The sequence below is a fragment of the Vulpes lagopus genome, chromosome 9 (assembly GCF_018345385.1).
Source record: "Vulpes lagopus strain Blue_001 chromosome 9, ASM1834538v1, whole genome shotgun sequence".
Taxonomy (NCBI): Eukaryota; Metazoa; Chordata; class Mammalia; order Carnivora; family Canidae; genus Vulpes; species Vulpes lagopus.
The window spans coordinates 49174193-49199214 of record NC_054832.1 but is presented as its reverse complement, the minus strand read 5'-3'; the positions used below and the strand labels follow the sequence as shown (position 1 = coordinate 49199214).

Genomic DNA, 25022 nt, shown 5'->3' with positions numbered 1-25022 from the left:
ATCCTGGAGACCCGAGATCGAGTCCCACGTCAGGCTCCCTGCATGGAGCCTGCTTCTCCCTCTTCCTGTGTCTCTGCCTCTCTCTCTCTCTTTCTCTCTCTCTCTCTGTGTGTGTGTGTGTGTGTGTGTGTGTGCCTCTATGAATAAATAAATAAATCTTTAAAAAAGAAACCTTTAAAGCACCTGCCGTCAGCCCAGGTCATGATCTCAGGGGCCTGGGATCCAGTCCTTGTGTTGGGCTCCCTGCTCAGCGGGGAGTTGGCTTCTCCCATGCATGACACCCCCCTCGTGCTCTCTCTTGCTGTCTCTTTCTCAAATAAGTAAATAAAATCTTTTTTTTTAAAAAAAAAAAAAGGAAAATGATTTTACTCCATAGGTCTCTCTATTGCCCAGGGGTAAGTCACTGATAGTAAGCAGAATTCAAATATATTCTCTTAATATTGAGATTACTGACCTCGGTAATTCTTTTAGAAAGGTACGGGGAGAGAATTCTCCACTTGAGTGCATTAAGGAGAGAATGTGAGGTGAGAACATGGAATCAAAGATTGCAAACACTCTTGAAAGGATTTTTGTCATTCACTTAAGTTAGAGAACATGTGGGGGCAGAAAATAAGTTAATGTTGAACATCCTGACATACAGAGCTGCATGTGGGAATTCCAGAATGTGCCACAGACCAGCTCAGTCGATGTGCCTGCACTGCACTAAGTCTACCTTCTTTTACCCTCTGAATGGTGAGTCGGTGCCGTTCTGAATGTCTGAATAAAGAACATAGAAAGTAAACTCTCATTCTCAACTGCTGTTGTATTATTAGCTTCTGGCCACACGATGGAGTCCTTTCCCCACATTTCCTCATTCGGATTTTTTTTTTTTTTCTTTCAAGAAGATTCAGCCAAGTAAATATTAGATGTATTAAAGACATTTAAACTACTAGAATATTCCACTGAAAAATGTAGGTTCTGTTTGACAAGGAAAATGAAATTTCCAGAAGCATTCATAAGCGGCCACAGATGATTTCAGATGAAATTTGAGATCGCTGAAAAATAGTAATTTAGGAATAATGATTTTAATAATTCCTTGAAAGACACTAAAAAAACCATAAATATATGACCTCTTGAGAAGATAATACTATTTAGCAATGACTGACTTAATACAAACTTTGAAAGTCTGAATCAAGTTTTGAATGTATTTAAAATAGAATGTACACATATTATCAAGTTATTATGTGCGTGTTTCTGCCAGGTGTTAATATATATTATCAGAGCTTATCAGCCTTTGACCTTTGGTTAATAATATTTTTGAATAAATTAATATTATAGTTGTTGAGATTGGTGAGCACCTTACAGTTTGCTGTGTTTTCATGGGCTCTATTTCATGGGATGCTGAAGGACCATGTTCCTGGGAAAAATGTAAACACCTGACAGATTCTGGACAAAGCAGAAATTGGCACCATTACCTCCTTTCACCTTATGTATTTACACTATCTGCGGTATATCTTGGTTCTTTAACAAAACATCTTTAATTTGGTGTCCTAGGTGTGTTACAAAGCCTTTAAATTATTTCAGCAGTAGAGGGGTGGTTCGTGTCATTTCTGGACTGGATTGAATGACCTAAAAAGGGCTTCTGAAACCTGAAAATTTAGCATTCCTCTCTCCGGTTCAAAGATCCATTTTTTTTTCTCATAGGTGGTACAGTTCTTTTGGAATGATCCCTCTCCTAAGCCTGTGATACTTTTCCAGTTCTCTATTCAGAATTCAGGTCTCTGATATTCCTCTCATTAGTGACCTCTTTGTGCTAAGGCATTGATTCCAGGAAGCCTCCTCAGTGGTAATGCATTCATTCCTGTCCTGTCACCTAAGATCCTTCTCCCTGGGAAAAAAAAGCCTTGTTGAATTCACCAACTGGCCAGAGTGACAACTCAGTGGACAATTTTTAATTTTTCCTCACAGAGTCTCGCTGATACACAAGACCATTTCTTTCTTCCTGAAATACTGTGTTCTCGAAGGTTTCCTGCTACACTTCAGGTCCCCATTTCTTGGTGCCTTTTCCCTGCCTCCTTCACTTCTGACTTTGTATTCTGATAAGTACCAGTTTATTTCTCTAGCTCACACCTCTTCTCTAAGCTCAAATATTACAGCCAAGATTGAATCATGACACAGTCATCCATCCTCTCCTTTGTTCAAGTCAGAAATCTGATTCCCCTTTCTCTTGAACACCCACACCCTCTCCATTCCATTAACATACCTTGTCAATCCTGTTTCAAATTAGACAACCACTAAATTAACTTCTTTCTGTCTTCATTGCCAGCAGCTGATCCACTCTGTCATTTCTGAGTTCAGACTGTGCTATCAGCCTTGTCTTTCTCTCTTCCCCATCTTTCAATCCATTTTCTAGAACCTCAAAGTAATCTTACAAAAATATAAATAAACATGATGTCACTTATTGTGTAAAACCCTTCAATGGCTGTTGAATACAGAGTAAAACTTTAACTGCCAACCTCTTAATAGGGTTTAATTGGTACTTACCTTTTCTCCTTTATCTCAAGTCACTGTTCCCTCTTCTCATTATTTTATAGCCACCAGCCTTTGTGTCTTCTCAGCTCACAGAGTATTTCCTTCCAGCACAGGATGTACTAGGATGCATTCCCCCTGGCTCTTTCTCATCTTTCAAATTTAATAATACCTCTTTAGAACAACCTTCCTGAGTACCCACTGTGATCAACACTAGACATGATTATTTTCTTTACAGTACTTCCTAATTTGTTGGCATTTGTTTGTCTTCATCCCTAGTTATAATATAAATGCCTTTGAAGGTAGACTAATGGCTTTTGCTCACTAAGCATTTAAATCCTACATAGTAGGTAATTATTAATATTCACTAAAAGAGTAAGTAGATGTCTTTTTGGGGGAGTGTCTTTTTTTTTCTTATCAGCCCACGTGGCAGTTAAATTCTGAAGGAATCACCATGGAAAGTGACAAGCAAGATGATAAAATATTATTGCCAAATGCGTTGGGATAGACAGCTGCCTATGGGGAGGATCATTTAGCTAGGGTGCTGCCAAAGAAAACCCCAAGTGAGAAGAGGGGGAGAAAGAGAAGCCTCATGGAAAAATACCTAGCAATTTGCATGAGAATACACAGTCTCAGATTGAAAGAGAGATTAAGGACATTTGGCAAAAATAGAGAGAAAAACCAAAAATACTAATGGTGAAATACCCCATTTCAGTGGAGTGGCCAAGAGAAATATGGAAGATTATTTTCTTACATCATGTAACTGGCATATATATAAAATATAATTGCAATTATAAACATATCAATTACTCCAATTCCTGATTGAGTCAGCAAAAAGCAGAGCATCTAATTGTGTCTAGGACTTTGGCTCAGAATTATATTAAAGGTGACTACAGAAAGAATCTAGCCTGTTATTAAAATCAAATCCTGTTAATCCCCTCTCTGATTTTTCTCTGTAGCACATATCACCTTCTAAGACTGTGTAACATTTATTTTACTATTGTATGTCATGTTTTATTAGCGAGTAGGCTCTCATAAGGTAGGAATTTTCATCTATTTTGTTTACCCTGTTAGATAGTAGATTCTCAACAATTGTTGAGTGTATAGAAATAAAAATGAATGACAGTATTTTATCTACATATTGGAAAATATTAAAGAGAAAATAATTATGAGGGCGTAGGAAAAAATACTTCAAGAATATGCATATCCTTGGGCTCAGAAACTGTCTCCAGGCATCTATCCTAGGAAAATAAACATACAAGGATGTTCACCTCAACATTTTTATAATATAAAAGATGAGACGTAGCAATCCTCAGTAAGAGCAAAGGTTTTTTTTTAATTTAAGAAAAATCTATTTAATGAAAGAATTCACCTAAAATAGTAGGCTCTCCTTGTTATTTAATAGTATGTAACTTACAAGTTTCATTAAAGTCTACTTTGTTAACTTTACCCATCAACATAAATGTGATACACAAGATACCATTGCTGTTTGAAGGGCTTGTAGTCACCAACCTGCTTGGATCTTTAACATCTGAGTATTAGCCAGTTATAAAAGGTTTGCATGCTTTATTTTTTGAATACTTCCAATTTTCCACTCTATGTTACTGAGAAAATATCTATTCTAGGCCAAACCAAGGGATTGCTACAGGGGAACTCTGGACATTTTGGGGGTTTACAAAATACCTTTCATAGATGGTGTCATAGGGAAAGTGCCCTCGTGAGGTGTTTACATCCTCGTTTCCAGAACCTGCGAATAAGTTCCTGTGACTGCTGGCAAAGGGTTTTTGCCAATGTAATTTAAGTCAGAGACCTTAAGGTATGGAGATTACACTAGAATATTCTCGTGGGTGCCCTCTAATTACATGAGCCCATGAGTCGTTAAAAGAGGAAGACTCTCTGGGAGTGGAGGAAGCACAGATATAATAATAGCAGGAGAGGTCAGAGACATCTGAAGTGGGAGGACTCCAGGCACTGTTGCTGCTTGCAGGCAACCAGCAACAAAGGATGCAAATGAGGAATGCAGGAGGTTTTAAGCAGCTGTGAGGAGGCCCCCAGGTGACAGCTGAGGCCCCCAGGTGACAGCTGTTCCCAAGGAATGGGACCTCAGCCCTACAACTACTGGCAACTGATCAATCTGGATGAGCCTGGCAGCTGATTTGCCCCCTGAGCCTAGGCCAGGCTGACACCCTGATTTCAGCTCTGTGAAACCTGGAGCAGAGGAGCCAGCCTGGCTCTCCTGGACTTCTGAGGTATAGAAGTGTGGGTTACTAAATCTGCACTCCAATTATCAGAAACTAATAAATATGTTAATAAATCCATCTGCATTTCCAAAGAATTAAATTTTACGATGTAGAGAGGAAAACTTGCACATCAAATTAGACTTTCTAAAAAAAAAGTATCAAGGAGTATGGAATAGAATTAGAAGACTGAAACATAAATGCTTTTCTGTTTTTTGTTTTGTTTTGTTTTAATTTGAATTTTAGGTAGTTAACATACAGTGCAATACTGGTTTCTGGAGTAGTATTCAGTGATTCATCATTTACATACCACACCCAGTGCTCATCATAAGAAGCGCCCTCCTTAATGCCCATCACCCATCTAGCCCATCCCCATCCACCTCTCTCCATCAACCTTCAGTTTCTTCTCTGTCATTAAGAGTCCTTATGGCTTGTTCCCTCTCTCCTTTTTTTTCTTTCCCCCCTTCCTGTATATTCATTTGTTTTCTTTCTTAAATTCACATATGAGTGAGATCATATGGTATTTGTCGTTCTCTGACTTATTTCACTTAGTATAAGACACTCTAGTTCCATCTATGTCATTGCAAATGGCAAGATTTCAGTCTTTTGATGGCTGAGTAATATTTCATTATATATTATATACGTATATATAATATTTATATAACCGCTCTTCCATCAGTCAGTGGACATTTGGACTCTCTCCATTGTTTGGCTATTGTTGATAATGCTGCTATAAGCATCACAGTGCGTGTACCCCTTCGAACCTGTATTTTTGTATCCTTTGGGTAAATACTTGGTACTTCAATTGCTGGATCATAGCGTAGTTCTATTTTTGACATTTTGAGGAACCTCCATACTGTTGTCCAAGTGGCTGCACCAGTTTGCATTTCCACCAACAAAACAAGAGGATTTCTCTTTCTCTACATCCTCGCCAACACCTGTTGTTTCTTGTATTGTTACTTTTAGCCATCTTGATGTGAGGTGGTATGTCATTGCGGTTTTGATTTGTATTTCCCTCATGAGGAGTGATGTTGAACATCTTTTCATGTGTCTGTTAGCCATCTGGCTGTCCTCTTTGAAAAATGTCTAATCATGTGTTCCGCCCATTTTTTAACTGGGTTGTTTGCTTTGGGGTGTTGAGTTTGATACATTCTATATAGACTTTGGATACTAACCCTTTATCAGATATGTCATTTGCACATATCTTCTCCCATTCTGTAGGATGCCTTTTACTTTTGCTGATTGTTTCCTTTGCTGTGAAGAAGGTTTTTATCTGGATGGGGTCCCAATAGTCCATTTTTTCTTTTGATTCCCTTGACTATGGTGATGTGTCTAGTAAGAAGTTGCTATGGCTAAGGTCAAAAAGGTTGCAGCCTGTGTTCTCCTCTAGGATTTTAATGGATTCTTGTCTCACATTTAGATCTTTCATCCATTTCAAATTTATTTTTGTGTATGGTGTAAGAAAGTGGCCCAGTTTCATTGCTCTAAATGTTGCTGGCCAGTTTTCCCAATACCATTTGTTGAAAAGACTGTCTTTTTTTTCCATCAGATATTCTTTCCTACTTTGTTGAAGACTAGTTGACCATAGAGTTGTGGGTCCATTTCTGGGTTCTGCATTCTGTTCCATTATCTATGAGTCTGTTTTTGTGCCAGTACCATACCATCTTGATGACTACAGCTTTGCAATATAACTTGAAATCTGGAATCGTGATGCCTCCAGTTTTGTTTTTCTTTTTCAGAATTGCTTTGGCTCTTCAGAGTCTTTTGTGGTTCCATGCCAATTATAGGATTGTTGTTCTAGCTCTATAAAAAATGCTGATGGTATTTTGATACAGATTGCATTAAATGTGTAAATTGCTTTTGATAGTATAGACATTTTAACAATGTTTGTTCTTCCAGTCCATTAGTATGGAATGCTTTTCCATTTATTTGTGCCCTCTTCAATTTTTTTCATAAGTGTTCTATAGTTTTCAGAGTATAGAACTTTTATTTCTTTAGTTAGATCTATTCCTAGGTATGTTATTGGTTTTGGTTCAATTGCAAATGGGATCAATGCTTTGGTTTTTTTGTTTGTTTGTTTGTTTGTTTGCCTGCTTTGTTACTCGTGTATAGAAATGCAACAGATGTCAACGCATTGATTTTGTATCCTATGACTTTGCTGTATTCATATATGAATTCTAACACTTTTTTAGATGGAGTCTTTTGGGTTTTCTACAAAGGGAATTCTATAATCTGCAAGTAGTAAAAGGTTGATTTCTTCCTTGCCAGTTTGGATGCCTTTTATTTCTTTTTGTCATCTGATTGCTGAGGATAAAACTTCCAGTCCCCTGTTAAATAGTAATGGTGAGAGTGGACAGACATCCGTGTATGTTCCTGACCATAGGAAAAAGGTTCTGTTTTTCCCCCATTGAGGATGATATTAGCTGTGGGTCTTTCATATATGGCCTCTGTGATGTTGAGGTGCTCAGGTGGTGAGGAGGGGCTAAATCCCAAGAATGGCAGGGTGGTCTGAAGATCCCCTGGGTCTCAGGAAGAATGGGTGGTGCCAGGGTGCTACATTGTTCCCAGGCGTAAGAGTCAGGAAACTGGCTGGGAGCAGTGGGTCTTGGTGCCAGCTTTCTTCTATAAACTTCCATCCTCTGTGGGACTGTTTGACCGTTCTTCTGTGACTAGCAGGCATGTGTGGCATCCTCTATCCTAGAGGAACAGGGTGGATCCACCCCAGGGGCATCCTTGAAATTTGAAGTTTTGAAACTCAGTCATGCATCTTAGATAAAAAAGCTACAACTGGAGTAGAGTGAATGCAGGGTGCAGATTGAAACCAGGGAAACAAGTAAAGTGATTGGTCTTCTGTGAGGGCTCACTGAAGACTAGTAGCGGGTGTGAACTTACAGCTCTGAGGCTGAAGAGGCAGGACAGAAGCATTTTCATCCATCCATCAGTGCTGAAAGCCTTCAGGGTGCAAAAAATCGCCACCTAGTGGAGTCCACAGCCCCGTACACCAAGCGCCCCCCCCTGCACCCGGAAGAAACATTTCCACTGAAACAAGTCAGCCTGAGAATCACCACAGCAGGCCTCTCCCCTGGAAGACCAGCATCAACAACTAGCTGCATCAAATTTATTGATCATAGAGTGCTGCAAAGCTTCAGCTCTAGGGGAAATAGAATTAAGTTTCCTTTGGGGATCCCTGGGTGGTGCAGCGGTTTGGCGCCTGCCTTTGGCCCAGGGCGCGATCCTGGAGACCCGGGATCGAATCCCACGTCGGGCTCCCGGTGCATGGAGCCTGCTTCTCCCTCTGGCTCTGTCTCTGCCTGTGTCTCTGGCTCTGTCTCTCCTTCTATCTCTCAAGAATAAATAAATAAAATCTTAAAAAAAAAATTTTTAAAAAAAAGCTTCCTTTTTACTTTTATTCTTTACTTCTTTTTTAATGTTTTCATTTATTTTCTTATATTTTCCAACTCCCTTTTTTATTATTTATTATTACTATTTTTAATTTATGTATATATTTTCTATTTTTATTTTTGTCTTATTTTATTTTATATTTTGTATTTTGGGATCTAGATTTTTTTTTTTAAGATTTTATCCATTCATTCATGAGAGACACAGAGAGAAGGCAGAGGCATAGGCAGAGGGAGAAGCAGGCTCACTGCAGGGAGCCCAGTGTGGGACTTGCTCTGGGACCTCAGGATCACACCCTGAGCCGAAGCAGATGTTCAACCACTGAGCCACCCAAGTGTCTCTGGGATCTAGATTCTTAAAACAAGCTGACCAAAACACACCCAGAATCTAGTTATTTTTTTGGTTTTCTTGTTTTGTGTTTTCGTTTTTCTTGGCTTTTTGGTTTTTGTTTTCTTTGCTTTTTGCTTTGTTTTTGTTTGTTTGGGGGGAGTTATTATTTATCTATTTTTCTTTTCTGGGGAAAATGACAAAATGGAGTAATTCACTCCAAAAGAGAGAACATGAGGTAGAATTCACAGCCAGAGTTTTAGTCAATCAGATATAAGTAAGATGTCTGAACTAGAATTTAAAACAGTGATTATTTGGATACTAGCTGGCCTTGAAAAAAAACATAAAAGACTAGTGTTACTACAGAGATAGAAGAACTAAAATCTAGTCAGGCTGAAATTAAAAATGGTACATCCTATATACAAACACAAATGGAGGTCATAAAAATGAGGATGGATAAAGTACAGGAACACCCAATGATATAGAAGATAAAATTATGGAAAATAATGAAGCCAAAAAGAAGAGGGAAAGAAAGGTGGACCACAAAAGTTGACTTAGAGAACTTAGTGACTCAGTAAAATGTAATAACATTAGTATCATAGGAGTTCTAGGAGATGAAGAGAGGAGGTTTATTTGAATAAATGTATTATCAATAGCTCAAATGAAATTTGATTGCGTACTGTTGGAGTTGCTGTACTTTTATAATATATTTTGGAATAGGGAGCACGATTTTTCTTTCTCAGGACTGTTTTGGCTATTTGAGTTTCTTTGTGGCTTGAAATAAATTTCAGATTTTTTTCTATTTTTGTAAAAAATGGCATTGGGATTTTATAGGGATTGCGCTGCATTTGTAAATTGTTTTGGGCAGTATGGACATTTTAACAATATTAACTCTTCCAGTCCATGAACATGGGATGTTTTTCCCCTTATTTGTGCCTTCTTTAATTTCTTTCATCAGTGATTTGTAGTTTTCAGTATATAAACCTTTCACTATTTCACAAGTTTATTCCTATATATTTTATTCTTTTTTGACATTTTATAAATGGTATATAAGCCTTTCACTATTTCACAAGTTTATTCCTATATACTTTATTCTTTTTTGATATTTTATAAATGGGATTTTATAAATAATATTGCTTTCTTAATTTCTTTTTTAGATAGTGTCTTGTTAGGTAATAGAAATGTAACTGCAGGAAGACAGACATAGAATAATGGTACAGTACAGAGAATCTAAACATAAACCCACACATATATGATCAACTCATCTTCAGCAGGATTCCAAGAATACACAATTAGGAAAGAATAGTCTCTTCAACAAATAGTGTGGAGAAAACTAGATATCTAAAAGAATGACCTTGGGTCCGTATCTTAAACCATACACAAAATGGTACTCAAAATGGATCAAAGACTTAAACATAAGACCTGAAACTGTAAAATTCTTAGAGGAGAATAAAAGGAATTTCATGACATTGGTCTTGGTAATGATTTCTTGGCTGTGACACCAATAAGACAAGCAAGAATAGCAAAAATACGCAAGTAGGACTACACTAACTCTAAAAGCTTCTTTTTTAGCAAAGGGAATAATCAACAGAGCAAAGAGGCAACCTAAAGAATCAGGGAAAATATTTGCAAATCATATACCTGATAAGGGGAAGTGTGGAAAATACATAAGGAATTCTTTCAAATTAACAACAGCAACAACAACAACAACAACAACAACAACAACAAAAACAAATAACCTGATCACAAATGGACAAAGGACTTGAATAAGCAGATCTCCATAGAAGACATACAAATGGACAACAGGTATATGAAAAGGTACTCAAGGGGGTGCCTGGGTGGCACAGTTGGTTGAGTTTTCTCTTGGTTTCAGCTCAGGTCATGATCTCGGGAGTCCTGAGATTAAGCCCCACCTCCAGCTCTAGGCTCAGCAGGAAACCTGTTTGACATTCTCTCTTCCTCTGCCCCTCCCATGCATATTCTCTTTCTTTCTTTCTGAAATAAATAGATAAACCTTTAAAGAAAAGGTACTCAACATCACTAATCTGGAAAATGGCAAACTAAAGCCACAGTGAAATACCACCCTACATCTATTAGGATGAGTATTATCAAACAAATGTGGGTGACGATGTGAAGAAATTGAAACCCTTATGCATCTTTGGTGATGTAAAATCATGCAGCCACTATGGAAAACATATGGAGATTCCTTAAAGAATTAAAAATAGAGCTACCATCTGATCCACTGCTGGGTATTTATTCAAAAGAAGTCAAATCCAGATTTCAAAGAGATCTTTGAATTCCCATGTTGATTGCAGCACTATTCATGATAGTCAACATGTTGGCAATAACTTATATATCCATTGATGGATGAGTTGATAAAGAAAATTTGGCATACACATACAATGGAATATTATTAAGCCTTAAAAAAGGCCCACCTGCTGTTTATGACAGCATGTATGAACCTGGAGGATACTCTGCTAAGTGAAATAAGTCAATCACAGAAAGTCAAACACTGAAAAAAGTCTACTTAGATGAAGAATTTAAAATAGTCAGACACACTGAAATAGAGAGTAGAATGGCTATTGCCAAGGCCTTGGAGGAAGGAGAAAATGGAATTTTCTATTCAATGGGGTAAAGTTTCAGTTATACAAGACGATTAAGCTCTAGAGATCTGCTGTTCTGTGTTATGCTTATAGTTAGCCACTGGGTATTGTACACTTAAAAATGTGTTGAGGATAGATCTCATGTTATATGCTCTTACTACAATAAAAATCATTGTGTAAACAACAGACTGATGAACTTGACAGTATTCCCAAGCGAAATTCTAGAAGACATAAAAGGTTTTAGAACATCCTAGAAGAAAAGTGATGATCATGACAGAATAACATCACAAACCCCACACCCCATTTCTTTTACTGATAGTGTCACTAAGTTGATAAATTTAATAAATGCCTTTATAAGATCTCTGCATTTTAACAAAATCCAACGATATTCTTTTTTGATTACTGAAAATCCAGTAGGATTCATATTTATATACATTTATAATATAATTTGTGTATTATATATAATAATATATAGACACACAATCTACTCTTTATCTTCTGTATGAACTTTATATTTTGTATATTCCAATATAATACTGACCTTGTCTTATTCTGGCTGAAAGCAATGTTAAATGCTATTATTTTGTAAAGTACTGCACAGAAACTATTTAGAAGATAGTTTTGTGGAAAGCCTTATGAATATCTCCAAACAAGCATTATTTTGAATAGGAATGAAGGAAAGTTTTTCCCAGAGGAATATACAGTATTTTCATCTCAGTGACATTGAATTCCCACTGCACATACTCCTGTGGCCTTGAATAAGTAACTGACTCAATATGATACTATTTCCAGAGCACAACTCTGTAATGTCTTTATGCCATGTGTATCACATTTCCATTCAAAATAGAATAGATTTCAATTTAAATATCTATCTCACAAATTTTTATGATAGTAACTGAAATTGGATGCACTTCTTCTGGTCATAAAATTGTGGAGAGTTTAGCCATAGATTTAGATAGCATATATTAATTTCTTCACTACAACTGATAGAATTGAATTTTTTTTCCCCTGAATATTAACTGTGGTGGTTAGAATTCTAGAGACTCGGTCGTGGGTGAATCTCCATTTAATGCACTTTTTTAGACATATGCTATAAACTGTATTACTTCAAAATCTCCTCTTTCAGAAGTAAAGTTCAAGGGTGCCTGGGTGTCTCAGTCGATTAAGCGCCTGCCTTTGGCTCAGGTCATGATCCCGGGGTCCTGGGATCAAGCCTCACATTGAGCTCCCCTCACTGGGAGCCAGCTTCTCCCTTTCCTCCTTGCTTGTGCTATCTTGGTCACTATCTATGTCTGTCTTTCAAATAAATAATTAAAATCCTAAAATAAAATAACAACAAAAGTAAAGTTCATAGCTAGATAAATCACAAGCTGATGACCCCTCGAGTTTGGATGTTGGGTGATGACTACTTATCAGGTATATAAAGTAGAAACTTCATCTTTCTTTCTTTCTTTTTTCTTTTTTCCTGGGTCTTTATTTTTAGTTGCACAATTTGAAATACAAAAGATAACTGTTTCAATAAAAATCGCATTTTAAAATGTACATGATATTTGAAATACACTAACTTTACAAAACAAAGCCTTAGTTAATTTCATAGATAAAATTTTTTTGGTAAATTTTTTTTCTTTTAAGATAAGGGAGGATAGTAACACATCATGTGTATTTAAAACCATAAAATACCAACAACAACGATGACAAATAAAAACAAGCTATGAGTCAACACTAAAGATTGAATTTCAAGTGATGTTTGAGAAATAAAGACAAAATAGCTTATTTTTGCATAGATGCTAACTTTACTGGTCATATTCTTCCAAATGAGGGCAGGTGAGTATGTGTGCATCTCAGCTGTTGTACTATTAATACAGAGCCACGTGGCAGTATAGAAAGAGCTGCCAAAGACTTCAATTAGTCAGTCTTTTGGTTTGGATCTTGCCCCCATTTACAATTGTTTGGATTTGGGGCAAGTTACTTAACTATTTTAAGCCTCGTCTTCAAAGCATAACTCTAAGGAGGATTGACTAATGATCAAATGACATAATGAATGTCAATAGCTTAGCACAGTTCCTACCAAACCTCATCATAGTCGTCATAGCCATCGTGGTAATTGTAAAGATTGCATTTGAGATGACGATCCAGCCTAGATGTCAAGTTTTAATATTAAACTAGTTTTTTTAAAAATAAATAAAGTAGATTAGATTAGAAATTTTTATTATTAGATCTTTTTTTATGCTTGGTTTCCAAAGCGAAATGAGAGTACATATATAAATAACATAATACACAGTAATCACACAGATTTTATGTGTTGCCCCTAAACATATCCTCTTCATTTATCCTTCCTTTCTCCGTGCTTTTGACCAATATCCTCTGTCTGCCCCATTTCTCCCCTTCTTCATATCTGCTTTTCAGAGGCCTTACTGCATTAATGGAAACCCAGCTGAACCACTATATCTTCCAGGAAGCCTTTTCAGATATCACAATTTAAGTAAATCTGTCCCTCTGTCACTCCCCAGTATTTGTCATTTCTTAAATATTTATAGCTATTTATGAAATGTTTGTCTGCCCCATTACACCGTGAGCTGCTGGAGCCAAAATACTACATGTGCTCAGTTTTATATTCTCCATGGCTCATAACACACCCTCATGTACCCAGTACATTTACTCATTCACCACAACATTTTCCACCACTTTCCATGTGCAAGACACTGAGGATGCAACAATATACAAGACATCCACGATAATAGGTAATAATAACAAATAAATGCACTAAAGATTTTCCTATTCTAGTAGTCATATTTCCAGCAGCCTTTGCCATGAAAAACATGGCTTGAACTTGAAAAGGGGAAAGTCTCTAAATACTAATGAAAACAATTCTCATAAAGACCATGACTACTCTGTACGAAGCTCAGCACTCAGGTCAGCGTGTACTGACTTAGGAAAGAAGTAAAATTAAATTAAGGGATTATATTAGTCATTTGGTTTCCACTGGCAACCATTAGTTCCTTCTAGGTTCCAGGGACCATAAATTATACTTAGGAGTGAGTGAGAACCACTTCGAGCACACTCGATGACAGCATTATAAAATGTCAATAGTAAGGGATGATATCAAATAAATAATAAGAAGAATGGCAAGCTGGGCCTTTCAATGGGAGGGCAACTAACTCTTTCCATGTCAATAGACTCCAAAGGGCTCACATTTGATAGAAATACACATCACCAAGGATGAGCTTGCCTTGAGAAAACAGTCCTTTGATAGCTATAAAATTATTCAGCATCAGCTAAGATGAATGCAATCATCATGACAAATAGTTATAGAAACAGGAAAGGACCACAGACAATGAACCCCACAGAGTTTACACAGGAACTGAGGATCATCACAGTTGAGAACACTCTCATATTTGTTTGTAAGCTCTCTTTACCAAAACAAGAATCCTCTAACTCTTTATAAAGGATTTTTTATAGGCAAATAAAACTTCACTGATTATGGTTTCATAGATAATTAAAAGAAATATTCTATATATTGGAGAAATTCAGCCATCAAGACCCAGGCTGGCTGAAACACCATAGAATTCAATTGTGCATTCAACAAGAACAGTGGAAGTTAGCAATATTTAGGATTAATTCCCAAATGTCTTCTGTCTAATTTGAGATTGTATTCTTTGTTGAGCCTGAAATTGGCATTACACCATAAAATGAGAAGAAGGCTACCATATGCCTGGCTTCTGAGAAGTGCTTAGCAGTACTTAGAAGATATTTGCTTTAGATTAATAATGGTCAACCTGATATTCTAGTATACACCACATACTATCTACTATATAGTTAGTAGATAAGTTGATTAGACATTGAGTTCACCAACTAGAAGTCAATTTGAGATGAAGTTTTTAGAGTTATTAGCATGTAAGATGGTGGAAGCCACAGAATTTGATACAGGCATCATCAGATAGGGTGAATAAAATGTGAAGACAGGGAATCTCCTAGGAATAGGTTTAAACAGTGTGAACGGTTCAATAAAAATTTGGAAAGAGGTAGAAAAAAAAGAGGTAGGAAGGAAACTATAGAGCAGCATGTTACAGACTGAGTAGAGAACCCCTAGGGCTTTGGGGGAGGTCAACATACTAAATTTGATAACCACTACAATTTTCATGAATTTGTTCTGCTGATACTCAGATGGTAGGAAAATGGTATACTGCTTTGTTTCTCTATCTCGATTCTACTACGCTTATTGAGTTGAAGTTTTAACCGTATAAATTACACTCATAATTTTTTTTGATTAGAAAGTCCAGATCAAGTAGTTATTAATCAAATAGTTAGGGAGAACCTACTGTTTTCCAGATAATGATGGTATAAGAGTATGTGAAATAGTCATGATTCCTGATTTCTGCCATTTTGAAGTATACATCCTTGTTACTGAGAGTGGTGTTTGTTGAACATTTATAATGAGTTAATGTGCTCAGTGCTTTATATATGTTTTCTCATTTAATCCTCATGGCAATTCTGAGGAAGTATGTTATATGATTATCTGTATTTACTGAAGACCAAATAAAACCTGAAAGAGTATTTAATTGATATACTATGCTGGGAGAAGATAAAATAAATCCAATTATCTTATGTTTTACATCCTTTCTAATTTTTTTATAGTGGCTGTCATGCCCTCTCAGTACTATTTTTATAGAAGAGCTATTCCTTTCATGACAAAGATTTTAGGCCTTTTGTTTTCCTGGATAATTATATCAGGATATGTGTGCACAGCGATCTCTTTTTAGGCATTTCTGAGTATAGTCTTTTAAGAGCGATAGGATAATCACCTCCCTTCTGGTGGAAACTCCCATTACATTCAACTTTGTAGCAGTTACATATGCTGTAGAGTGCTTTAAATTAGAGGTCGTAAAACTCTGTAGGTCTTTTCATATGAAGTGAAATGATGTTAACTTGTCCTTGGATATGAATAATTTGGGGGTCACTGGGTTTTTTTAGATCTAGGAGATATAACAAAATGGTACTAGAAATAGAGGAAGGACCTTATTCAACCTGAGGATCTTAGCATGATACCTGAAATACAGGTATTCAATAAGTTTAGCTCCTATTAGTCTTAGTTTAATGTTTTAGACATAAAGAACCTGGATAATACGACTTTCTCACTCTCAGCAGTTCAACAGTTTAGCTTGATGCCTTTATGACCCGATCTGTGGATTTACTGCATCATTGGCATTCTCACTCTGAGCATAATTAAAACTAACTTTGGCTTTATGAACCTCTGCTTATTCCTGACTTGAGACTCTCAGATACCACTTGTCTTCCCAGTTGTTTCACCCCATCTCACTCTTCCCAGTTTATTTGACCTCTTTTTATAATGTAGAGTGTACTTTTCCAACAGGAGTCCATTTGAGAGCCATGTAGTATTACCCACCTTCTTAAGAACCTCTGATTCTTTCTTGCTTATTAGGATTATCTGCCATGTATTACCAAAATTTAATTTTGCACACATCCCCAAAGAAACACCTGCCTTTTTACCAGCACTGCCTAAAGTGATCATTCTGATATTTGCTCCAAGATTTCTACAAGGTACTCTCCTAAAATTTGGAATTATAACCTTTATCAGTGATTCCTTTCAAGATCATATAGATTCAAAGTGGAAACATAAGTTTCTCCTGTAGTGTGCTAAGTACAAGCCAAGTGGCTTTTAGTACCATGGAAGAACCCTTCCTTTGAGAGATATAAGTAGGACAAGTTAAAAAATACACACATTTCTTTTTAAAGAGTCAAAGTATCCAGAATAAACCCTAAACGAACTCTCCCTTGTGACATCTTGGTTCTGTCAGCTGGGTGCTCTATGGTAGCACAGCATCACCATGTGTTCCATCCAGCAGACCGACCTGTATGGAAAATTGTTCCCACAAGAATAGCACCTCACTTCCTCCCATTGTCACTGAAATGTTCCTCTCCTTTTTCCACCCACTGATTCTTGGATCTTTTGCAGGTATTGATCTTATTGACAAACAGGGCTATTCTACACTTACTTTTTAGATTGGTTTCTTTTGCACAAAGAAAATCCTTCACCCAGAGTGGCATATATTTTTTAGAATGTGTGGAGCAGGAAAAATAGATAACAGTATTGAAGTGCATCTTCAAATCTATTTAAGGATAAGATAATATCTATGTTCCTTGCAGAAAAACATCCTCACAGCTTATTTCTCACCTTTTCACCCAGATGGAATGGCAGGAATCCTGACTTTCTAACTATTCTGCTATTGCTTGTCTCTATCCACGTGAAGTTTGAGTTTCCTGTCATATCTGAAAATTAAAATAGGAATTTAATCAAACTACTTTACCCCCCAAAATATACATGGAGCTATGGATATGTTCTGTAAAATTTAATTATAATATTAATGGTTTCTATACTTCAAGTTCTAGAATTCTGTAAGTCTGTGATTCTCTCATGTGAGAGAGACAAAGTATTATTTCACTTCTTGTATTTTAGTTATCACTAATTCGCATACAGAGGATCCTAAATGTACTGACACACTCAAACATGCTGCAGTGTTGTAAAGGACTTATTCTTCCATAGACTTAGATACAATGAAAACGGAGAAATGATTGAGGCTAGAGGAGAACTGTATGGCTCAACATTGGTCACTGGTATATTTTATGGTTGCTTACCACATGTGTTTTCTTGTATTAATGCATTGTTTTAATTTATGGTGAGTTGGTAAGTGAAAGGCAGGAATAGAAGTATGATGTGTGCCGTGGAAACTAGAACTCTATTGAGCAAAGAAGTATTACGCATTTCTTAAATTTTACTACTACTCAATATGACAGTGTTTCTAACAATGAGGAATGGATGTCATAGAGAAATCTGGAGCACCAAATTGCAGACATTTCATCTAAACAACCATAATTAGATAAAACTCTATCAGATAAGTTTTTTTTTTTTTTTTTAGTTTTTCTCTTTTCAAACCAATATCCGCAAATATCTAAGGACATCAGGAGTTAGATTTGAAACTGTCATCATCATCATCATCATCATTATTATTATTGCTATTATTACGTGTATGCAAGAGTTAAGTGACTCATTGCTGGAAGATATACATGTTCTCACACCTGGTCCACAAGGACATTATAATTATTACCATTTCACAGGTAAGAAAAACTGATCAAATTTATTCATTCATTTAACAAATATGCATTGAGCATTTATTATGTGTTAGGCTTTATCTAAATATTTGGCATATACCAAATAAAAAGACAGCTAAAATTCTTATCTTCATGGGCTGACATTTTAGTTTTAAGTTTGCTCACTTATTACTAGACATAAGTGAGTAAGTTTCATATTAGAAATTCATACATTCTTTGGAAAAAGGAAAAAAGTAGGTCAGTATAAAGAAGATCTGTATTGCCGGAGTGATAGCAGGGGAATTTCAGCACTATAAAGTTTACTCGTCGGAGCCCGATGCAGGACTCCATCCTGGGACTCCAGGATCATGCCCTGGGCCAAAGGCAGGCGCTAAACCACTGATCCACCCAGGAATCCCCCTAATGCAATTTATTGACATGACTGACAAGATGGGTCTCAATTCTGTCATAGTATCTTCTGTTGTAGTTACTATACATATTATGTTATCTAATGTTTACTGTTTTCCCATTGTTTTGTGTATCCTTTCTGTTTGATATTGTTTCTTTCTTTAATTTGCTTAACCTGTATTTTGTAGTTGATAAAGATTTCTACCTTTGTACTGGTGGCTACCTTTGTTTTAATACTTACATAGTGAGGGACACTTGGGTGGTGTCTGCCTTCAGCCCAGGGCGTGACCCTGGAGTCCGGGGATTGAGTCCCATTTTGGGCTCCCTGTGTGGAGCCTGCTTCTCCGTCTGCCTGTGTCTCTGCCTCTCTCTCTCTCTGTGTGTCTCTCATGAATAAATAAATAAAATCTTTTTAAAAATTAAAAAAAAATACATGGTGATCTTAATTCTTTTTTTACTCTTTTTAAAAAAACATTTAGTATTTCTTTTGTCAGTTTTTTTAATCTTTTGACTTGTACCTAATACAGGTACAATACAAAAGTCAATGAACTAATCCTACTTTCCTGTCTCCTCTTTTGTGTGTTTCTTTCTTTTATTCATCAGAACATATCATGTTTACATATTATTCTTCTACCTATGACTGAGATTTTGAGTTTAAGAGCAAAGTTCTAGGGGATCCTGGCTCAGTTGGCTCATTATCTGCCTTTGGCTCAGGTCATGTCTCGAGGTCCTGAGATTGAGCCCCGCGTGAGGCTGCCTGCTAAGCAGCCCTCTGCTCCTCCCCCCTGCTCATTCTGTCTTTCTCTCACTCTCTCAAATAAATAAATAAAATCTTTTAAAAAGAACTAAACTTTATAAGTCTATAGAACTAAATCTTGTCTTAGTCTTATAATTAAGAACGTGAAATATCATCAATGCTTTTGCAAATGTTCCTCTAGTCAAGACTTGATTGGATGAAGTTACATCCTCTAGTAGATTCCTTCAGAAGAGCATATGTATTCTCTGAGTTTTTGAACATTCAAAATTGTTTTTTTATTGCTTTGACACTAAAAGAATTTAGCTGTTGTCGGGATTTCTTTGTTTCCTGAAAATGCCACTTCATATTCTCTTGCTTTATATTTCACTTTTGAGAAATCTGATTGCCTATCTACTTCTCATGCCTTTGTACTTTGTCATCTCTTTACCTGGCAGTACTGAGGATGTTGTATTTTTCTGTAAAGTCTAATAGTTTTTACCAAGATATATCATGGAGTTGCTTGTTTTAGTTCAGTTTTTCTTGATACTTATTTGGCCCTTTCAATATGCAGATTCAGGTTTTACTATATTTTCTGGTGAGTTTTCTTGGATTATGGTTTTAAATATGAGTTCAGTTCCATGGTTTCAATTTTCATAGTCAAGGACACCAGATATACAAATGTTGGACATCCTTTGCTTCCCATCTCTTTCACTTTCTGACCCTTTGCATTTTCCTTTTTTATATAATTTTCATTATTTCATCAAGGCCTTTGATAAATTTTCATTAGGATCCCTTCTCTCTTGGACATCATGTGATTTAGGCTTCCTTTGTGATATTTACTATTTCTTCTATTTCTTTTTTGGGTTCAGTTAATTCTCATTTTATTTCTTCATCTTTTTATTCATTTTGCTCTCAGTTTTTATAATTCCATTCTAAATATCTTAAAATCATTTCCAAAGTGGTATTTGAGGATATTTAATTCAATTTGGTATATTGTGTCACAATTCTCTTCAGTTTTTTGGTTTTGTGGGGAGAATTTTCCATCAGCTGAAATACTTTGACTCACTTTTACTGATTTTTCACAATAGTTTTGTATGGGGAAAGTCTGCTCTTTTGTATTCCTGTATCCTTCATCTATAAAAGTGCCCACTTGTTCTAGTTCTGCCCTAATCTGTACAGCTTCTTTTATGAATCATGTTTTTGATGGCAGTGTGGTGAGTGGAGAGATGGTGGGTATTTTTCTTTCATTTCTTTAACTTTTACCACTTGTGTCCTCCTTTTCCTGCATGTCTATATATACAAGTTATGCTTCTTCATCTTAATTTATCTCCTCCTTTATCCCCAGAAGCTATGACCCCCCTGAAGTTGCCACTTCTACTGTCACTCACTTTTCCGTAGCCCAGTGCTAGGAATCTCCAAGTGCTGACCTGTGTTCATTCAGTATTTTGGCATTTGGTATTGAACATTCTGTCTTTACTGATGGTTTCATTTGTGTTTTATCTCAGACATTTTCATTCCTCTACTCTTCTTAACTGAGTCCTTTAAAGTTCCTCTGTCTTCATCTCTGCACCCATGTGCTTGCAGGGAAAGTGGCGAAAACTCTATTGGAATGTCTTTTCTTTTACTTACAAACAGTGGAAAGATTATTGCATTTTCTGGTTCCTACTGCTGCTGAGAGTGTGGATAATCTGTGCTTTTATTTGCTTTCCTTGTGGATTTTACACATTTCGAGGGGAGAGGAAGTAGGAAGATTTAAACCTGAGCAGCAACTCTTGTCTTCCAAACCCATAGAACTTCAAGATCTGAAATGGGGTCAGCATAGGAGATTTTAATGAGAAAGCTATATTAAACAAAGACTTGAAGGAGATTAGGAAGTTATTTATGGGGATTTGGGGAGAGAAATATTCCAGGCAGAGAAAATAGCACAAAGGTTCTGAAGTGTGAGCATGTTTGGCATGTTTGAAGAATAGAAATGAAAGAGGCTGGAGTGGACCACGGATATGGATATGGATATGGATTTGGAGGAAAGAGTAAAATAAGAGGTCAGAGTAAAGGAATGAATTGTCCTGCCTAAGGATTATGGGGGTGGGTAGTGTTCAAATCCAAATTTGTTTCCATACCTTGTGTTATTTGCACAGTGTAGTGCCGGTATTGACAAAGAGTTTTATGAATTTCATCCATAACAAAACAACAAACCAGAATATCCAATTTTGTATTGGTAAAATAATCTAGTATGTGAGCAGGATAGGGTTGGGTGGACACAACTTATCTCATAGTCATCTTTCCCTTTAACCTCACATACATTTCCACGGTCATCCCATACACACTTCTAAGGAAGTACTGGACCCTTTTAGTATGGAATTCACAACAAATAGGTAATTCTTTATTTTCTACCTTTTATGCCTTTTAAAAATAAAGTAAATACAACTGGGACAATAAACCAAAGATTTATTTCTAGCAAAGAGGAAGCAATGAAATAAATACTACTAAAAACTGTATTACTGACATTACACAGTGCAGGATGTGCTGAAACTGTTGTAAGTGTTTTACATATATTAAATTATTAATTTCTTAGCAACCCTGAGAACTAGATGTGGTGTCATTAATCCTACTTTAAAGATGAAGATACTGAGGCACAGCTAATTCCCTAAGGCTGTCTAGGAATGTAGATGATCTGATTTATAGAATAAAGATCTCCTGTCCTCGCTACTCCTCTTCCTAAATCCAGATCTTCATCCAAGTGAAGTGTAGGTATATTTTCCACAAAATCTACTGGACCCTTGAAGGAGGTTAAGTCCTTTCTTCTGGCTGCCTTTTTTCTATCAGAGTATTTGCCTCTGATCCCCATTCCCTGATAACTGACACTAGGATAAAATCTTCTTTACCATATGACACTGTCTCCTTAGCAAATGGTATGTTCTTCCCTTTTATCCATAAAGAAATAAATTCTGCAGCACTCTTGCTGGAAATAAACTGGGTAAGGGAATGGGTTTCTTTATTTTTTTAAGAATTCAAAAAAATCATATTGCCGTTTATATTACTTTGACTTTGTGGAATCTTTTACCCTTTTAATTTTTTAAACTAAATTCAATTAGCCAACATATAACTGATCACTAGTTTCAGATATAGTTTTCTGTGATGCATCAGTTTCATATAACACCCAGTGCTCATCACATCAAGTGCCCTCCTTAATGCCCATCACCCAGCTACCCCATCCCCCCCACTCACCTCCCCTTCAGCAACCTTCACATTGTTTCACAGAATTAAGAGTTTCTTATGAGTTGTCTCCTTCTCTGATTTTTTTTTCCCATTCAGTTTTTCTCTCCCTTCCTTTATGGTCCTCTGCACTATTTCTAATATTCTGCGTATGAGTGAAGCAGTATAATAATTGTCTTTCTCCAATTGAGTCTTTTCACTTAGCATAATACTCTCCAGTTCCATCCACGTCAGTATAAATGGTAGATATTCATCCCTTCTTATGGCTGAGTTATATATATATATTCACATCTTTTTTTATCCATTTATCTGTAAAAGGATGTCTCGGCTACTTCCATAGTTTGGCTGTTGTAGGCACTGCTGCTATGAACATTGGGGTGCAGATGCTCCTTTGTTTTACTACATCTGTATCTTTGAGGTAAATACCCAGTAGTGCTATTGCTGGGTCATAGGGTAGCTCCATTTTTAACTTCTTGAGGAACCTCCATATCATTTTCCAGAGTGGCTGCATCAGGTTGCATTCCCAACAGTGTGAGAGGTTCCCCTTTTTCCACATCCTTGCCAATGTTTGTTGTTCTCTGTCTTGTTAATTTTAGCCATGCTCATCAGTGTAAACTGGTATCTCTCTGTGGTTTTGATTTCTATTTCCCTGATGTCAAGTGATGTTGAACATTTTTTCATGTGTCTGTTGGCCATTTGTAGGTCTTCTTTGCAGAAATGTCTGTTCGTGTCTTCTGCCCATTTTTTGACTGGATTATTTGTTTTTTGGGTGTTGAGTTTGGTAAATTCTTTATAGATCTTGGATACTAGCTCTTTATCTCATCTGTCATTTGCAAGTATCTTCTCCCATTCTGTAGGTTGCCTTTAAAGTAACCTAATGGAGCTTGTAAAATCTGTCTTCTTGTGTTTGTTTCTTTTTTCTTATGTCTTTGCTTCTAATTAGTCACTGCATTCATTGAAAAAGAAAATATTTACCTCTCTTACTTTGCCTTGTAGTTCATTAGGTTAAATGAACTCTCATCATGAGCACTGAGAACATCTGAAAAAAAAGATAAATGAAGGAACCTTTTTCATAACTATACTCCATTAAATCCTCACCATTGAGCTGTGGATCTCTTGCCTGCAAAAAGTCAGTATAGAGACTTGTCAAAGTTTCAGATATTTTATACAGTGACACATTCATATATATACTAAAGGCAGAAAAGAGAGGGAGCATTTCCTAACATGCACCTAGTACATAGAAGCCATTTAGCAGAAATATATTGAAGATTAGAAAAATGAGTGGTCACAGAGGAACACTTTAAATGCTTCCTTGTTCTAGTTAGTTCAGAAAAAGTTGCAAGAAAAAACTTTGTTCCTTGTATGGCTTAAGTTAATATGAGATATTGGAGATATTTTTGTTTCATACAGGATTGAAGTGTCATAGCTTGTGGCAATAGGAAGAGCACTTAAAGAATCCTAGATTCAAGTCCTAATTGCAACACTGACTAGATATTCATTCACTTACTCCTCCATTCATTAGGAATGTTTATTAGGCATCTACTCTGTGCTAGACACTCTTCTAGGGCTCAGATGATAGTCATAATGTCTGATATCATGCAGTCAATATCCTGTAGAGAAAGATAGACAAGAAATAAGATACATAAGCAAAATATATTATAGAGATAATCACTAAACAGTGGAAGAGGATAAGAATCCTTAGGGGTGGGTGGTGTTAAAAATTTTAGGCAAGAAAGCTAGGGAAAGACTGAAAAAATGTCTTCTAGTTTTTTTAATTTGAATTAAAAACCTGAAAAATGTTGAGGGCCTAATGCAAGATGCTTAATCTTTTTGCACTTAGTTTCCTCATCTGTAATTTGGGAAGGGATATTATTTAATGGTATTAAATTGAACAGTCCATGACAAAACATCTAGCTAAATAATAGCACCCAACTGGTGCTCTTCACAGAGTTGTCTTTTTAAGTCCCAGTTCAGAGTCAGAAGCACAGATGATTTTAAATGCTTTAAAAGAGAGAGAGATTTAACTGAGCCATTTAATCCTGGGGAAGATTATTTTGGCCTCTGATCAGACATTTCAGCATGAATTTCACCTGTAGAGGTGGGCACCTGTGGAGGTGGACTCCTGCAGGCATGTTAAGGTAAGTTTTCATTAGTGATGAGAAGGCAGTCTCAGATTCCAGGGGTGCACATTAAATTTACTGACATATCTGAATGCATAAACTACTGTCAGTGTGAACGGCTCAGGCTACTCATCACTGATGAAAAATGAGGAAGAAAAGTTTATGTTTTATTCATTCACTATTAATTTGCATGTGGTTTGATGAGAAAGTAAAGCAATGCAGTCAATAGATGGTGCCAGAGGGTAGGTTCTCACTGCAAAGCTAAAATGAATGTTGAAAATACTCTTCTTGTGTGAGGATTCTTCTTTTTTCTGTCTGTATTATGCATTTGTCATACATGGTGAATTCTTAACATAAGAAA

At 36.4% G+C, this 25022-nt stretch overlaps 1 protein-coding gene and 1 long non-coding RNA gene across 15 annotated transcripts in view; one reads left to right on the top strand and one right to left on the bottom strand.

Annotated features, from left to right (window-relative positions):
- RALYL (RALY RNA binding protein like) overlaps positions 1-25022 on the top strand; it is a 709315-nt gene that overhangs the window by 431220 nt on the left and 253073 nt on the right. The gene's annotated exons all lie outside the window — the stretch shown is intronic.
- LOC121498647 overlaps positions 1-25022 on the bottom strand; it is a 105298-nt gene that overhangs the window by 14184 nt on the left and 66092 nt on the right. For 3 of the 8 annotated variants that reach the window (XR_005989844.1, XR_005989841.1, XR_005989838.1), the window contains exon 5: positions 2243-2406. The exons of 4 other annotated variants lie outside the window; for them this stretch is intronic. This is a non-coding gene — a long non-coding RNA (uncharacterized LOC121498647). Of the gene's footprint in view, positions 1-2242; positions 2407-23516; positions 23581-25022 lie in introns of all 8 variants that reach the window. One more of the 8 variants, XR_005989840.1, reaches the window with a different exon arrangement.